The 14308-nt window shown below is 38.9% G+C and overlaps 1 long non-coding RNA gene across 1 annotated transcript in view; it reads right to left on the bottom strand.

The window, feature by feature from the left end:
* The window catches only part of LOC107517485, a 228236-nt gene that overhangs the window by 92019 nt on the left and 121909 nt on the right, over positions 1-14308 (bottom strand). Inside the window, exon 3 of the long non-coding RNA XR_001598532.2 lies at positions 3554-3702. This is a non-coding gene — a long non-coding RNA (uncharacterized LOC107517485). The remainder of the gene's footprint in view (positions 1-3553; positions 3703-14308) is intronic.

The following is a 14308-nucleotide window of genomic DNA, read 5'->3' on the forward strand; positions in this document are numbered from 1 at the left end:
TTTTATTGAAGGCTAAACAAGGACCTCCAGGAATTGAGGAGGCACATAAATGAATGCAATTCTGGATTTCATTGTACCTGCTAAGCTTCCTATTACAGTACCTTTGCTAGCATTCGTGAGTGGAACTTCCTAAGTACCAGCATAAAACTGGAAGCTTCTGGCAATTTAAAGAAAGATTTTAAAGTTCAATAATATAAGTTTATTGAAATCACCTCTGATTTTTTTTTCCTGCCCTTTTCTATGGGTTTGGTTGTTTTGCTAAATTAGGTTTGAGTTTTTCTCGGTTTGTTATAGCACCATGTTAATGAGGCCAAAATGTCAGGTTCCATCTCTGTAATGACAAACTGCCCCTCTAAGCTGAGGGAGCTTCCCTGGTAGATGAAAGCAGGGATAAATTTCCACAATACTGGATAAACAATTGTAGAGCCTGAGCACTGAGACCGGCCTCACCTTCATTTATATAAAATAGCAAATTGTTCCCCTCCATTAAAAAAGAAAAACCCAAAGGAAATTATTAGTGTCATAGAAGAAATGAGGTTGCAAAAAAAGAAAAATTAGAAGGTCCAAAAATGATTAACAGAGAACCATACCATGGTTTACAAGATGGAAATTTTCAGCCATTTGGCTCGAGATGCCCCAGTGATTACTCGGCATAAATGTGCTAAGCAGCCCAGGTTGCACAACAAGTAATTAAAATCTGATTAATTCTTATGGGGTTAGCAAAGGGTGCTGCTTCTTACCACACCCCTCCCCCCCAAACAAATTGGCAATGTACCTGAACATTAAATTTAATTTGTCATTTTGCACATTTCACTGGTTCTATTGTAATGTACTTAGAAACACATTTGCCACTCCATCCTGTTTTGATATCAGTTCTCTCTACACTATACTTCCTACACTATAGTGTAAACATTATAATGTAGATAGGTCAAAATGCTTTTAAAATTCTCTCATTTAAGAACATCACAATGAACTAATTGTCATTCAAGATATCAGCATTGCTTCTTGGCAGTTGCTACCAGTAGAAAATAATAAAATGTGAATGAACAAATTGCTGTTTAAACAGTAATACTTTTGATAATTAGCAGATATATTGAGGGATAAACATAGGGGGAATATCTGAAAAGAGAAAAGGGAGATTTAAATTTAAATAGGATTTTCTTTAATGTTTCCCCCATTGTGCAAAGGTCCATCTTTAATTCATATTAAAGATAGAAATTTGTAATGCCGTGTCAAAATAGATATGCAAAAAGGATAGGCATTTGAATTTTAAATATGAGCCCTAAGTTTGAATTTAATATAGTGCCCTGACTGAGTTCTGTACGTGGATTAGGAATTTTGAATCTGTTTTGAATGTCATAAGGATCAGCAATCATGCATAGTGTTATCATTGTTCATTATCTACCGCAACTTGTGAAAGGAACATGAAATGGCATTAATCATTATTTTTTACTACTAATAATATACTTTCAATGCAAATTTTGCCATTTTCTAAATATCTGGTGGAAGGACATTCTCCTTCATCACACCTGCAAACTATCCCTTCTTCTTTATTCTTGATTTGCAGCCCGAAGTCTTAGTGACTGATGTTCATGATAAAATACATCCCCCACAAAGGAAAGGTTTAGATCTTACAACACTTAAGGAAATTTGAAATCCTTACCCCAAGCCTGAATGCCTAGAATCATAAAATCATTAGACTCTAAAGGACCTCAGGAGTCATCTAATCCAGCCACTTATTTGTCAGATAGTGAAATAAAGGCCCATTTGGTAAGTTGATTTGCCAAGGTCACCCAGCTGATTAAAGGCAGATTGGACAATGGAAACCTGAATTCAGGCTGAGTGTTTTTCCCAGTGCACAAAATGAGCAGAATAACATCACTCTTAGAGGCAAAGGCTTTGGAACTGAATCCTGATGCTGCCAATTACTTGCTTTAACTTCTTCATCTGAAAAATGTGTAAGCTAATAGTACAAACTTTGTCATGCCATTGTAAGGATTAAATTATATAATGAACATAAAATACTTAGCCCCAGGCCTGGAAAAAGTAAATATTCAATAAATATCAACAGTGGTTACTATGATTAATTCATATTGCCTGAACAAGAATTTTTGTCCATATAAGTAACATACATGTCCCACTCTTCCCATATATATATTTATAATTTGTAATGCTGTATCAGATTGTGTGTGTGTGTGTGTGTGTGTGTGTGTGTGTGTGTTGTAAAGCCCACAATCCAGAGTGGAATATGATCCTGCTATGACTTACCTGCTGAAGCCTGGTGATAACAAACTGGATTCCATGTGGCACATGGGAAATCTGCCATAGCATGACTGGACAACAGCTCTCAGTTCTCCCACACCGATAGCTTATAAACCATAATAGAAAGCATCATTGTGTTTCAACATTAAACAACCTTGTAGAATATGTAGAGAAGACACTCTTGAATCCATTTAACAGAGGGGCAAATGGAGGCCCAGAGAGGTAATGAGTGATTGGTGCCAGTGTTTGAAAAGTCCAGTGGTGAGTCTGGCTTTAAGGATGCCAGATTCCAGTAACATCTCCAAGATTCCACCCCTCTCCCGCTCAATCTCTCTGCTCTATTTTTCCCTCTTTCAGGTAGGCTCGGCTCCCATGGTGGCCCCAGCACCTCCAGGCTTATATCCTACATCTTAGCAATGTCAGTTTCTCTTTCCAACACTCTGCCAAAGTCCCAGGGCAAAGCTTCGTTGGTCCGTCCAGGTCACAAGACCATTCTTGAGCCAGTCACTGTGGCCATAGGCTGACTGGTCAAGCCCAGACTTGGAAGTAAGGAAGAGGAAGAGTCATCCACCCACACCACATGGACAAGCTTGAGCAAGGAATGCTTCCCCAACAGAAAAGCAAGGTATAAATTTGCAAGAAGGAGAGTTATACCAGGAAGGCAAAACCAATAATGCTCACTAACTCCAGGATTTTTATTAGGCTCATAAGAGACAACATTTTTGTCAGATCTCTACATGCCAAGACCCATGTTAATAGCTCTATATGAATTAACCCATTTAAGCTTCGAAACAATTCTGTAAGCTAGATAGTAATATTACATACATATTATAGATGAGGTAACTGTGATATGTAGAAATTAAGTAATTTGCCCAAGGTCACAAACAAGGGTATGAAAAACCAAGATTGGCAGCCAGGCCATCAAATTCTAGAGCCCATGCTCTTAGCATTAACCAGAGCGCCATGCCATGCAGGATATGTGGGCACATTTGGTTAGATCTCTTGGCACAGCAGAGGTGGGGCTCAGAGCTACCACCAGTGGTCCTCCAGTTCCAACATTCCTACATCTCTAAGAAAATGTTGAACAATGATTGGAAAGTACCAGTGTGAAGCTATGCTCAAAAATTCTCTTGCCCAGGGCATCACATATTGGCTTTCCCAGGATACTTGTGTGTTTTTTGGTTTAGCCCTGAGTGGATTAGAAGAAAGACCTAGAGCCAGTCAAAAAATACATATATATCCTCTCTATTGATTTACATCCCCAAAGTTCTGATACAAATGACCTCAGTACCTGACAGAGATCCTGCAGTCAGTCAGATTCTTGGGATAAGGGAAACCGGAAGCAGCTTTATCTGTCTGGTTTCATCTGTATCTCTAAAAATCCCAGACGGGAAGTCACTCAACACAGCCAAGAGAGTATGCTCCAACAGTGAGTGGGTCCTATGAATTCAAAAAGTCGTCTGTTAACAAACAACGAAAATTTAACTTCAAAGAATAGACCAAAAAAAAAAAAAAAAAAAAAAGGAAGGAGGGGGTACTTGCAAACTATGTTTTTTTTTTTTAATAGCAAAGAATTTCTAATTACAGTTATACAAAAGGCACTTTAAAGATTCCAGAACTAATCTGGTTGTGTTGATGCAGAGCATTACTTGGCAACTTGTAACACAAGTGTATTTAAATATATTTGGCTGTATTTACTTGCATGTTCCTAAATTAAGCCTGAATAACTAGCTGATATATACATAGTACAAAACAGCTTGTTTGTAACAGGAAAATTATTCAATCTATCTTCTTTTATAACTGAGCTTCCACAGCCTTGATTTATTGGTGTAGTTCAGGAAATTTGTCCCACATAGAGTTATAGGGAATCACTTTCATTTGTATGCTAACTACTTTTGATTTTTTTTTTTTTTTAGCATCATCAGTGGCCTTGAGGATTGATTTTCAGTCTAGCTAAACCAGTTTGTATTATACATATTCCCCAATAGAAAAGAGATTTGCTTAGCAGACAGTGCACTTCATGGCACAAAGAAAGTTCTGATTCAATCCATCGACATTTGAAAGTTTCCCTGGAATATGCCACATGAGCAAGACTTCTGGGGTTTGAAGGAAAGATTATAACGACAACCCCCAAAATGAAATTAATTCTTTAATGAAATGACACACATACTCATAGTAAAGGTATAGATAATGGCTAAACAATTCCTCAAGAATTTAGATTCTAGGGTCAAAACTCCAGGATTTGAATTCTGGCACCACCACTGACCGGTTATGTGACCCTAGGCAAGAAACATAACCTGCCTAAGCCTCTATTTCCACACTCAAAAATCAAAGCCACTAACGATGTCAACAATACTGAGTTACTTGAGGGATAAATATAATGATGCATGTTTAGCACATTTAGCATGGTTCTTGGCTTATTAGAAGCCCTAAATAAATATTATTATTATTATCATTATTATTATTATTAATTTTTTGTTGTTGTTGTTATTCGTTGTTAGAGCTGCAAAGGAAATAAACTCAAAGATATGTCTCTGGCCACCTAATACCAAGTAACTTGAGGGGAATGGAATATAGAATCACCAAAAAAATCAACAATTTTCATTCAGCCCACTGTGATTCTCTACACACAGGCTAAAATTTATTCTTTTGATTGGATTCAAACCACTCTGTCACAATGTCCCAGTCAAGGAATGAGGTAAAATTATTAATTCCAAGCTTCTTTCAGTTAATTCAGCAGTAAACTTTAATTCGTTTTAGAGGTTTCTTTCCTCACCCATATCACATTGTATCTTAACCATAGAAACAAGGCCTTTGCCCTACATTCTGCCCTTCTGTATCTTCTGTCACCCACACCAAAACCACCAATTTTCCAAAAAAAAAAAAAAAAAAATTATAGCTGTACTAGTTGTAACTTAAAATCTGAGAGTGGGCTTGACAGTTCACTTGAGGCGGGTTCTGGATGCAGTGCATTTCCCATCCTGTCCCCAAGCCTTGTCAAGGAAAGTAGGAATGCAGGGAAGGGTCTTCATGGTTTAGAATATGTAACAGACAGTCCCTGGTTTCTTGTCCATCTGTCCATGCCCTTTTCTCTGAGAACAACAACTGGATTTTCTTCTGAGAAGTCCCTCTAGCTCATTGCATATAGGTACACTGAAGTTGTCTATTAAGGTCCCTACCTCTCCTGGACAGAGAATGGCCGTATGACCTTTACTAGTTTCCTGAGGGTCTAATACAAATTACCACAGACTTGGTGGCTCAAAACAAGAAAGAAAATAAAACTTACTGTCTCAAAGTTAAGGAGAACCTAAACCCAAAATCAAGCTGTAAGCAGAACTGGTTTTGCCTGGAGGCCCTGAGGGAGCAATGTCCTATGTCTCCCTTCCGACTTACTGTGTTGCTGGCAATCTTTGGTGTCCCTGAGCTTGTAAACATATCACTCCAATCTCTGCCTCCATGTCATATCACTTCCTTCTTGTCTTTTTTTCTTCCCCTTTCCTGCTCACATAAGGACACTCTAATCAAGTGAAGGGCCCCCTCTAAACCAGTATGGCCTCATCTGCACCCTTACCTTACTTACATCTGCAAAGACTATTATTCCAAATAACCTCACATTCTGAGCTTCTAAGTGAACGTGAATTTTGAAAAACCATTATTCGAACCATTCCATGACCCAACATAGGTCAACCCAGTTCTCTTTCCCTGGAAAACCAAAAAAATTGAACTATTTGCAACACATCATTCCGCTGGCAGAATTCTGAAGAGACTGCCCACTGGATTCTATTACATACATCCCAGAAACTTTCCTGGTCCCCTTTACATGGCTGAGCTATTATTCAAAGTCTCCTCCTCCATTCTGTGCATTACCCAATATCTTGCCAATAACTTCCCATGTAGCTTAACAATGTTTCGCTACAAGAAACCAAAGAAGTCAAAATCAGAGACTGCAACATCTGAACTACCGAAATGTTGAAATGTAGAAATAAAACAATGAGATTTCAAGGCTTGTTTTTTACACTTCCTACTGACTAAATATTCTTTTGGTCACAACTCCTACACCCATATAACTTAGAAGATTTTATTTCTGGAAGCTTTACCTGCTGTTCTAGTCATTTTTCCAGAACTTTTTAAAGTTTATGCAAGTGTATAGGTGATAGCTCCTGGCATCCTTCCAAATTCTGAAAATGCTGACAGACTGACTAAACTAAGAAGTTATCTGATAATCCTAGGACAGACTAATTAAATCCTATCCATTGACATTTTTGGCTTTAAAAAAATGATAACTACACTAATTAGCCCATTAGAAAACTTTCACGTCTCATTGTGCTAAATGAGAAAAGAGTCCTTATAATTGTTTCTACAGGATTTCAAGTGACTGCTGTGGACATGATTTAACTGCAGGAAACATCATTACCTTCCAAGTCTCATAACCCACTTAAGTACTATGAAGTTCCGAACTGAACAGTGAGATGGAGTAGGAGCTGGATGGACTTCCCAGAACCATAGCTCATTACCACTGCACTGCAAAGTTTTTTGGAACATAATGAGGCTTTCAAAGTGAAATGAATGTGGCCTCTGACTTCCTAGCAGATCCCACACTGTCTCAGGACACAAGGAAACAAAAATGCTAACAAGGACAAGATTGAACAATTAAAAACATTGTGAACTTTTGAAGATATCATGGAAGCTATATCATTTGTTTATGAAGAACACTTTGGCATTTTCAGATAAGCATTTATTTAAATAAAATCCCTAAGGATTCACTAAATGTCAGGCAATGAAATTAAAATGTCAGTATATGGCAGAGAGATCAAAATAGAATTAATAAATGGAGGTAAATTACTCAAGTCAACACAAGTTAACCAATCTTTGTGGATCCCTACTATGTGCAAGGCATTGTAGGAGGCCCAGCAGGGGAGACACAGATGAACAAGAAGACACTTCGACCCCTAAAGAGTTTATAATCCAATACAGAGGGTAAGAGAAGAAAGCAAATTCAAGAAATCCAAGGAAAATAAAGTAAATTCTATAAGAAAGCAACAGATAAAATGATAGAGGTAAAAGGATCCCATCAGTTACAAAGATTATGGAAGGCTTTCATAGGGAAGCAAAAATAGGGATGGTCCTAGACTGATAGATATGTAGAAAAGATTAATCGATAGTCAACCCAGGCAAAATTAGGAAGAGGAAAACTCATGGTGTATTCAGAGGACTGAACTTAGTTTAGTTTTCCTGAGATATAAGACTCAGTCAAAAGGGACACCTGGCTGGAAAAGTGGATTGGAGCTACCTAAGGAGGGTCTTATAATAAGTGCAAGGTCTTTTTTATCCATGGAGGGCAATGGGGAGTTATTGAAAGTTTTTGCCAAGGGAGAACCCTGTTCAGAACTTGCTTTCGATAGATTAATCTGCAGGCAATGTGAATGGTAAACAGGAGCCAGAGAGATTAAACAATTAGAAATCTGACTCAGTTTTAAGCAGAAGAGCTCAGAGAGAAAGCAACAAGGAGGGTAGGAGGACACATGTGCGAGAGATAGGACAATGTCCAAAGCCATAGTAGAAGGTCTCAACCCCGGCTGCACAGTAGAATCTCATGCATGATGTTATTAAAATACTGAACCCGGTGATAAGTTCCAAAATGGCACAGATGATACAGACTCTGTTCATCCCTCTGGAGACCAAATCAAAGTTGTGATGAAAACAAGGAGCAGCAGCAAGGAAAAATCACCTGAGATCTTGATGAATAAGTTACACAACTACATGTGTGAATAAGTTACACATGTAGTTGTGTAACTTATTCATCAAGATCTAGGGAGAAATCCAAGAAATCACCCTGCAACGGCAGAAGGTAGGACAGGGCAAGGACGCGGGGCTGCCTGGTCTCGAGCCGCTCAGACAGAGGCTGCAGCAGTGGCAGACGCCTCTTAAAGGGACCATCCACGAGCAGATTTTTGCAAGGACAGACTTTCTCGCTCTGAGCACCAGTGCTCGATTGGCTGTGCGAAGGGGACACGAGGGACTTACAGGGAGATATTGTCGAGTGAGAGCTGAGGGGAGACTCGCTCTGTACAAAAGTGCTGGTGGTATCCATTGTTTCCTGTTGAGACCTCTCCCTGCCCAGTGTCACAGACAGAGCACTGCCATTGCCCTGAGGTCATCAGATGAGATAACAGAGGTCGCTTTGCCCAGAGGATTACCTGAAACCCCGCCTCCCCCAACTTGCGGCCCCACTGAAGCCACACCCAGGTGTATCCTCAGCGAGTCAAGTGCTCCTTGCTGAGCAGCACCTAGACTTACACTGGAGGCAGCCGGCCTCAGTTTCTAGTGTGGCCTTTTGAGGCAACTATAAGCACAGCATCTGTAGATTGCTTGCTGAATCTTAACAGGTGGCCCCAGAGGGGCAGAGGCTTGAGCTAAATTTGGCCTGTAGCTGAACCCCTCTTAGGACTGTGCCACTGGACACCTACTTCACAAATCTACACTAATAAGACTAGGAGACTTAGGAGCTTTGCTTAGTACATGGAAACAAACATGGAAAGGCAGCCAAAATGGGTAGACAAAGAAACAGAAACCACATGAGAGAACAGAACAGAGGTCCAGATATAAGGAGTCAAGTAATCTAGAGTTCAAAACACAGGTTATAAAGATGCTCAATGAACTTTTGGGAAGTGTAGATAAATTCAGTGAGAACTTCAACAAAGAGATAAAAAACATAAAAATGGAAATGGAAATTAAAAGTGAGCCAGTCTGAAATGAAGAAAACATTATCTGAGATGAGAGGTATATTAAATGGAATAAACAAAGGAATAAACAGAGTGAATAAAGGAAAGGGTCAAATGCCCTATCTAGAGGATGGGAAAGCCAAGAATGCTCAATCAGAATGGCAAGAGATAAGATGAAAAGACTATAAAAAAATAATTTAAGGAGAATATGGGACACTATAAAGGGTCCAAATATCCATCTCATTGGAATAACTGAAAATCAAGATGTTGAAAAGCTGTTTGAAGAAATAATGATGGAAAACTTTCCTAATCCGGTGAAATGGATGTAAAACCCCAGAAAGCTCAGAGAATTCCAAAAATCAGGGATCCAAAGAGGCCCACACCAAGACACATCATAATTAAAATACCAAAGTTTAAATACAAAGAAAGAATATTAAAAGCATCAAGAGGGGAAAAAATTACATATAAGGGAACACCCGTAAGACTGGCAGCTGATTTCTCAAAAGAAACTATGGAAGACAGAAGGGCTTGGCAAAAAATATTCACCAGGATGAAGACCCAGAATCTATAATCAAGAATAATTTATCCAGCAAAGCTATCATTTAGAGCTGAAGGACAGATTAAAAGCTTTCCAGACAAAAATAAGCTGAAGGAATTTATCACCACCAAGCCCGTATTACGGGAAATGTTGGAGGGACTTCTTTAAGAAGAAAAAACATGTGTAAGACACAAAAATAAAGAATGGTAACAACTACATTCCTATCAATAAGTACCTTAAATGGAAAAGCATTAAGTGCTCCAACTAAAAGAGTGGATGAATGGAAAGGAAAACAAGACCCCTACATGTTGTCTATAAGAGACTCACTTCAGATTAAAATAAGACTAAAAGGAAGGGGATGGAAAAACATATTGCTTTGATGGACCTAGAAGGTATTTATGTCAGACTGAGAAAGATAAACACTATATGATTTCACTTATATGCAGAATCTAAGGAATAAAAAGAACGATCTAATCAAAAACAGAATCACAGATATAGTGGACAACTTGGTGGACAGAAGGGAGGGAAGTTTGAGGGGCTGGAGAATGGGGTGAAGGATTAAAGAAGTACAAATTAGTAGCTGATGGATGGACATGGGGATGGGGGGGCACAGCATAGGGAATGCAATTAGAATGAATACATTGGCTAGGTGGAGGGTTGGGAAGGAGGGTGCAATTGCAGGGGGGACCGTTTTACAAATTATACAGATGTCTAACCAATGTACTGCAAACTTGAAACTAATTAAATTTTTTTTAAAAAAAAAAGACATCGCGAAACATGAAAAATGAATAACAAAATTGAAAAGACTTTATTCCAAAATACAAAATATTTGAATAGATTTAAATGCATACATTTAAAATACTATGCAAAAAAAAAAAAAATACTGAACCCTAGGTCCCACTCCAAAATAATTAAATCAGAATGCCTATGGTAAGGCTCCAGCACTGGAAAGTTTAAAAAGGTCAGAAGATAGTTCCAATATGCTGATATTACTGACACTCACTTCTTCAACCGTTAAGCAATGACTCTCCATTTGCTCCTTCCTCCAGCCCTTGAAAACCTCTTCTTCATGTATAGTCCAGGGATCAGGAGACCCGGCATCGCCTGGGAGTGTGTTGAAATTGCAGGCTCTCAGATCATTCCACTCAGAATATGCACATTAACAGATGTCCATGTGATATGCCCATGCACAAAGTGGTTCTGGGAAGGGCTCTGAGATGTTACTGGCCTACGCAATGCCCAAATGAAGCCAATGCTGGCGCACAGACCACACTTGAGAATGTGTTAGAAATATGAACTCTCTACATGGCCGGGTCACTCACTGGGGCTTCTGCTCTGTTCTTAAGGTCCAGTTTCCTCCCCTCCACTCCATTTCCCAGTGTCAGTCCTCATCCTTACCCCTACACACCTGTCACCAGCTTCAGATTTCTCAATAATAACTCCAGAAAAATAGTTTGGCTATTTCTTTAAAAGCTAACCTTAGAATTACTATATGACCCAGCAATTCCACTCTTATGTATATGTCTCAAAAAATTGAAAGCAGGAATTCAAACAAACACTTATCTGCCAAAGTTTATTGAAGCATTATTCACAATAGCCAAAAGATAGAAACAACATGAATGTCCATTGATAGAGAAATGGCTAAATAAAATATAGCCTATTAATATATTACATTACATATCTATAATAGTACATTACATGTGTATACCATTACATTGTGTGTACACACACACACACACACACACACACACACACACAATGGAATATTACTTAGCCTAAAGAGAAATTTTAATACATGCTACATATGGATGAACCTTTTAAACATTATGCTATGTGAAATAACCCAGACGCAAAAAGATAAATACTGCATAATTTCACTTATATAAAATATCCAAAATAGGCAAACTCATAGAGATGGAAAGTGGATTAGAGGTTTTCAAGGGCTGGAGGAAGGAGCAAATGGAGAATCATTGCTTAAAGGTTTCAGGGTTTCTGTTTGGAGCGATGAAAAAGTTTTGGAAATAGTGACGACAGCTGCAAAACATTGTGAATGCGATTAATGCCACTGAATTATACACTTAAAATGGTTAGAATGGTAAATTTTATGTTATAGATATACGCACATATACATATGTATATATGTTATATGCATGTTTATGTTATACATGTACATATAGATACATATGTATATAGGCCAATTAAAAAGAAAACAAACTCCATTCCTACCATTTGAGTGAGGGTTCTGAGTCACCTGCTCCTGTCCCTGGCTCTACACCTTACTTCTGCTCTGGACTGATCCCATTCCCCCCATGGTAATCCCCGCACTCCAACCCAAACTCTAAGTGACACCAAGGAGACGCCAAGCTCTTATTGTACCTGTATACCTCAAATCAAAACACTGGGCCTTTAACCCCAGTCTCCAGAATACTTCGGTTGTCACATTCCCTTAGACCAATTGCAAGGCCACCATTCCCTCTGCCAGGAGTGCCACACTGTCCACTTCACTCAAATAGTCCCAAATTGGTCCGAGCCAGAGGGTACTCACAAAACTTAGAATCCTAGCTTTTGTGACATTATCATAAAGATCCACATTTGTCAAGCCAACACTTTCAAGGACAGGAGGCAAAAAGTCCATTTCGAACAGCATTAGGGCATCTTAATACCCAGAACACGAGACCTAAAATGACGAATATGAATGGAGCGAAAGTATGAGTCCTCCTTATACAGTCTCTCCTTGAAACTGAGAGAGTCCAGCTTGTTGTTTGGTACAATGACGAATTGTTGCGGGCAGACTAATCCAAGACTTCTGAGTCCCTCTACACAATTTGTCTACTGTGGTGACTTAATTTCATGTTTTTAGTTTTAAGAAAAGGGATTTGGATAAATGTTCTAATGCAGTAATTAGTAGTTACATTAATAGCATTGATTTCCCATTATGTTGTCCCATTATTCTAATTATATTTCTCTTTAGACAATTTTTCAGACTGTAATCTTCTACTTGGATGAGCTGATACCCTGAATAACCTCCCCTCTTCACTGTGCACCCGAATTGGTAATGAGTCCTGTGCTATTTAACCTCGCATCACACATTTTTTAAAAAATCACTCCAAAGAATCCTAGATAAATGTCCTCAATTGAGCAATTTCCTCTGGGACTCAGGACCAACATCGCAGTAAACAAAGCATGTGGTCATTTGGCAGGGCTCTCTACACAAAGCTCTTTGACATCCCACTGATATGCTTGAAATTATACCCTCAGAGCCCTGTTAAGGAATCTTTGGGAGTTTTCAGTCAAAAGAGGAAATCATATCAAGGAATAACCTGGAAAGATTACCCCTATCAAGAGTTTATGAAATGCACCAGATACTCTCTGATTAGAGATAACACTTGTATACTACCTACTCTGATTTGGGACACTAATCTAAGTGACTTACCATATATTAACTCATTTAATTCTTCTAAATACTTCTATGAGGTAGATAATATTATGATCTCCATTTTACAGATGAGGAAACTGAAGTTCATTCAAGATCATCTAGCAAATAAGGGACATAGCCATGGTTTAAACCCAAGCAGGGTCTGGCTTCAGGATTCATGTTCTTAACCTCTGCTATTCTGGTCTCTGATACATTTCTTATTCAATCATCTCACTGGACAGGTATTTTATACCTGTTTGGACAGATGAAAATGGTAAGGGTTAGATAGGTGAAATAACTTACCCAAGGGCACACAGCTAGTAAGCACCCCAGTTATGATGTAAACCCAAGTGTGTCTGACTCTAGAGACCTGCTCTTTCCCTTCTATCGCCCACCCAACCATGATGGCTATTTAGGAGCAAGACCTAAACAACTGGGAAATGAGGAATAATGTAAAAAGCCACATGACTTACTAAGGAAAAGAATGGCAGATAGATACGGCAGAGCCCACTAGGTGATCGACAAAACTATTTCCTCTTCCTCCTAGACACTTCTCTAAATGGAGAGGCTCTGAGAACCTAAAGCAGGGAGGAGCCACAGAGTGAAGGAGCCTGGGCTCCTGATTGACCATGGGTAAGGCTGCCCAACCAGGCACAGACACAAAGGATGTGGCAGCAAGAAGTGAACTTGTACTGTTTTAAACCATTAAGATTTAAACTTATCTCGTATGGCAATTTCTTAATAAGAAATTGAGTGCTGTCATCAAAAACTTAAATATGTGTCATTAACTTACAGTTGGGTTTGGGGTAGAAGAGAAAGAAAGAACTCTGGTTGGAAAGCTGGAGGTCATGTGATATGTACCCACAAAACATTTGGTCAAATCATCCCTGCAGTAACTTGGAAGGCAGCTCCCATGCCTACTGCTTTGCACCCCAAATGAAATTGGCTGCTGTTGAGTAGGTTTTGAGTAGCAGAATGATGTGACCTGATCTCATTAGATGGATCACTCTGGCTGCTGTGTTGAGAATAAACTGGGGGTCAAGGGCAGACGTAGGATAACCAGTTATCCACAAAGAGTGAATTCGTGGGATGAAGGCATCCCCCACAGCCCAGAGATGCATGGTCTCTTAAAGAATGTTTCTGAGCCACCAGGCCAAAGTTGCTACCACTCATTCTGAGAATATTATTATTTATGATCAATAACTAGTTTTGAAAACAAATTGAGTATGGAGAAATGACATGCATCACAGTATTCAAGTTTCCTCTTTGTTAAAAAATTTCTTTCACGTGGTCTTATTTACATTAAAAAAGAGATTCCACAGATGTCCAATTTATTTAAAGAGAACTTAAATATGTAATTTTGTTGCCTAT

This window comes from Rousettus aegyptiacus, unplaced genomic scaffold, assembly GCF_014176215.1.
Source record: "Rousettus aegyptiacus isolate mRouAeg1 unplaced genomic scaffold, mRouAeg1.p scaffold_m13_p_2, whole genome shotgun sequence".
NCBI classification, from domain to species: Eukaryota; Metazoa; Chordata; class Mammalia; order Chiroptera; family Pteropodidae; genus Rousettus; species Rousettus aegyptiacus.